This window comes from Arachis ipaensis, chromosome B03 (genome assembly GCF_000816755.2).
Source record: "Arachis ipaensis cultivar K30076 chromosome B03, Araip1.1, whole genome shotgun sequence".
In the NCBI taxonomy this organism is placed as follows: domain Eukaryota; kingdom Viridiplantae; phylum Streptophyta; class Magnoliopsida; order Fabales; family Fabaceae; genus Arachis; species Arachis ipaensis.
The window spans coordinates 64,468,524-64,473,449 of NC_029787.2; positions in this window are offsets into that span (position 1 = coordinate 64,468,524).

Sequence of the window (4,926 nt, forward strand, 5' to 3'; positions counted from 1 at the left end):
AGAGACTAATCCGAGAGTTGCCGACAGAATTTTGTGTCGGGTTTGGCACTATAACCGACATGTGATATCACAGCCAATAGGACAGGCATTCATCATTATGCATCTCTTATGTGTTTTTTTGCTTTGCTTGTCTTCAGTATGCTTAAATGAACCACATGTCTACTTGCTATTTGATTACTTGATGTATATGTATATTACTTGTGCTTTACTTGTATGCATTACTTGTGTCTTCTACTAGGATTGAGGAAGCTCGGTAGGCGGTGGCGATAGGATCGCATGGCGGTTAGGTTGGTGAAGACTGTGGGACAGCGATGACTAGTGTTAGTTAGAAATCCCTTAAGATAGAATACCCTGTTTATGGTTTAAGTTATTTATTTATTTTGTTAAGCTTGAATAACGGTATCGATGTGAAGTTCTAGGATTGCCTTTGGCGTCCCGGAACCTTACATCTCATATATTGGACACTGTTACCATACTGAGAACCTCTGGTTCTCATTCCATACGTTGTTGTTGTTTTTCAGATGTAGGTCATAACCCACCTCGGTGAGTTGCTTGATGATGACAGAGCGGAGGATCTTTATCATGTTTTGGATTCTTTTGGTTATATTGATTAGTTCTCTCACTTTTATATTTACTTTATGGCCTTAGAGGCTTTAATTGAGAGATAAGTGATATAAGTTGTTTTAAATTTCCAAAAACTCTTTTGTATTTTAGTTTGATTATCCGGCTTAAACTCCGCAGGCTGTGACTAGTCCTCTTTTCGGTACATCTTACTTATATATATACATCTTGCTAATTTAGTTATTACCTTGAGTATCCTGGAGTTATCTACAATGTTTTATATGTATTATGTCTTCTTTCGTTCATACCTACGTGTTTAGTTGTTGTGTGTGAACGCTTCGCATTTCATAATTTTGCTTTATGCAATTCGAGTTTTATTCCTTCATCAGACTTCTAGTTATATGAATTCATGGATATATAGGGCTTTAAGCCTTATAACTGTCATGACACTTCGTTATCCTTTGCTTTATGGCCAGAGGTAAGGCTTAGGGTAACGGGGTATTATAATATAGGGCTGTGTTGCTGCGATTGGTAGGTTTTGGTGTTTATTATAAGCAATAAAATCTTGGTATTGAGTTATGCTTTTGTGAAAATAGAGGTTTTGTGAAAATATGATTTTTGGCCGAACTTCGGTGAGCCATAACTTGGTTTTCAGACTACCAATTTGTTTCAAACTTATTTCATATGAGTCCGTGAAGTTTACGCCGTTCGAAGAACGGATGAAGAATGTTTTAAAACGAGAAAGTTATGCGCATCGGATGTTCGGTATGTAAAACTGAAATTCTGCAGACTTTACCATTTTTAAACAATCTGCAATGCATGCATACGCAAACCCCTCCATATGCGGATGGGCATTTCTGTTTGGCATGCATGCATACGCGGATGAGGTAATGCGTACGCGTGATGAGCGAATTGCACATCCACGTGTACGCGAATCCATGTGTACTCGTGACCCCTATGTTTTAGCAAAGTAAATTTTATGTTGAAAATCTAATATCAAACCTCTGAACCTCTACTTTTACCTATTTAGACCCTAAATATTAGTTTTATGTATAGAAAAGAGATTAAGTTACAAAAAGGGGGTACTTAGAGGTGAGGAAAAGCTTAAGACATGTTGAATTATGAATGTGAAGTGTTAACTAAACGAACGAAGGATTGATGATGATAATGACATTGATTAAGGAGGATGATTGAATTTGAATGAATTAAACGATAATGAGGTATATGTGACTGAAAGGAGGATTATCGTCAGTTGGGAATTTTCACAAAATAATTCCGTTGCAAGTATAGTCCAAACCGACAAACAACCTTCAACCAAAGTTTAATTTTGGTTGTCACAAGTTCAACCCAATAAAAATAACCGAGAGTATTAGTTCCGGGTCGTTCTCCCTAGAAATTACAATCAAGTGCTCAATTATTGGTTATGAGTTTCACGGGTTCGGTTGATAAAGAAGCGAGAAATTTTAATGACAATAAAATAAAGAAAACAACTAAGGAAAGCAATTACTAAAAAGAGGCATTCATGGCAAGGATTGAGAATCAAGGCTTTCTATCCTAGTAATTAATTATCATACAATAGTTATCAAGAGCTAATCCTATTTCGTCATCTCCAACATCGTAAGAAGGTATAATGTTATCTTCACATTGAGAGAAAGTTAAATAAGACTAGTTAATCTCAATCCATAAATCCTAATCAACTTACTAATTAAATTAGCAAGAGATTAGAGTCAATGGAAACAATTAACAAACAACTATAGATCACCAACATATATTGGGTATTAATGACTCAAGAGCACCTAATTTCTCTTTCCAAGCCAAGAATGCTCAAAATTCTACCCTAAAATTCAACCAAGTATTTTGTCAAACACTTGGAAGGCATAAAATAAAACCATGGTAAAATAACAAGAAATATAAAATCTAACAACTACCAATGCAAACACAGAGTATGCCAAAGGCTTTGAGCACCACTGTTTGGGAGTAATTGAAAGAAAAATTAGAACTCAAAGAGAGTTCCCCAATGAAGTGCTTGTGGTGTTTTTGTATCAAGTAATGCTTGAGACAAAGCATTTAAAGTCACGGCTAGGCTCAAGGTGCAAAGCACCAAAGAAAAGTAACTGAAAGAAAATTGTTGTGTTCAAGGATTAATCTGAAGTAAAAAGGCCAGAGAATTCATAGTATTATCCATATTCTAATTCCAAATGATAGTGACAATCCTCAGATTTAAAGGATTGTGAGATGCCAAAACTATTCGGAGTTTCAGTGTTATAAACCCAACTTTGAGACAGACAAGAGCTCAATTAAGTACTCCTCATGCAAATTCACATCCTAAGTTTATATTAGTTTTGGTTGCTTGAGGACAAGCAACAATTCAAGTTTGGTGTTGTGATGCATGAGCATCTTTTCTATCTTTTTCTAGTGAATTTACATTCAAATTGTTGAGTTTAATCAAGATTTAAATATCTTTTAGACACTATGGATGATACTTTGAGTTGTGTGCAATTCTGTTTATTTCAGGTAGCATTCAGATGGATTTGATGGAGTTTTTGTAGAAAAAGAGAAGAAAGTGAATGATGCTGTCAATTCTAACCTCCTTGCACTCCAACAAAAATAACTTGAGTTACAAAAGTCCAATTGACGTGATTCTAGTGGCATTGGAAAGCTAACTTTCAGAGCTTTCCAACGATGCATAATAGTATACACTTCTTCTCCAACAATTTGGCCATACTGGCGCCTAACTTGGGATTCTCAAAGTTAGGTGCCAAGACAAAAGGAAAGCCTCCAAGTGCTTGCTGCCAAGGTGGCGCCTAACTTCAGAATTCTGAAGTTAGGCACCAGTGATCATTAACACGCCCAATTGCTCGCTACCAAGATCAAGTCTAACTTCACTTTGGTGAAGTTAGGCGCCACACTAATGAGAAGCAATGGTCCCCACGCTCAATCAAGCAAGCAACAAAGATCCTATTTGATTTTGATTAAAACTTTAATTTATATATAAATAGGAAAAGATATTATTTAGTTTAGAAAATATATGTTACATTAATTAGGACTAGATATAAAAGGGAAAAGAATCAGCCCTTCGGGCTCGTCTCTTCTCTCGGACCTGATTCCGCACTTTATAGTTTTACAAAATCCTAGTTTTTTCTCTGAACCATGAGCAACTAAACCTCCACTGCTAAGGTTAGGAGCTCTGTTTATTCTATGGATTAATACTATTATTGTTCTATTTTAATTCATGTATTGATTTCAATTTCAAGAATTATTTTTGTTCTTTATCTTATGAATTTGGGTGGAATGGAAGTATGACCCTTGTTCTAATTGAGTTCTTGTAAAATTTGGAAAAGTTCTTTGCTTGAACAACAGTTGAAAAACATTTCTCCTAAATCACTAATTATCTAGACTTAACGGGATACGTGACATATAATCCTCTTATATTTGGATAACTAGCATTTCTGTGGCATATAAACTAGAATTGAACTTAACCCTCTAATCGAAATTAAGTGACCAAGGAATTCGGTTGATGAAGGTTAGAGGAGACTAAAAAGGTCTAAGAAATTAGGATTTACTTATATATAGTTTGCCATGAATTGAATCTTGCATGATTAAAATAGTTGGTAAGAAAAGTTAATCCAACAAATAAATATCTCTGAAATCTTAACTGTTTTCTCTCATATTATTCACACCAATTTACTGTTTGCTTTCTGATATTCTGAATGTACTGTTAATGCTTTTAAACTCTCAAAACATCATTTTCTGTTTGTCTAACTAAGCAAATTACTTAACCATTGTTACTTAATCCTTCAATTCTCGTGGAATCGACCCTCATTCACTTGAAGTACTATTTGATACGACCCGATACACTTACCAATTAATTTGTGAGTTATAAATTCCGCACCACTTAAATATGCGGTATATTCTCACCTAAGATGCAGTTAACTAATTAAATTACTTACTAACTAAGTTTATGCCAACTGTATACAATAATCTAAATAATTTTCCCAAGTTGGTTAAGCTGCGGAATCAGCTTCTAATTGCTTCTGTCCTAAACTATTATGACCTGCTACACTTTATGCCATTTTAACTTCAACGAGGAATATCTTTTGTGCACCTTAATTAGATGACACTATCCTAGTTATCAATCACTTACGGTATTCAAAATAAATGCATACCAGTTGAAAAATTCTATGAAAACTTATCATCTTAAAAATGTTTTTATCAAGTACCACATTAAAGTATTTATCAGAGAAAAAAAATACGGAATTTAGCTTAAAATTTGAAAAACTAGGTCTATATACAATCAAAAAGAAAAGAAAAAGTAAAGAAAAGATATACGGAACCAAAAAATTTTGATAATCTGGACGAAATATA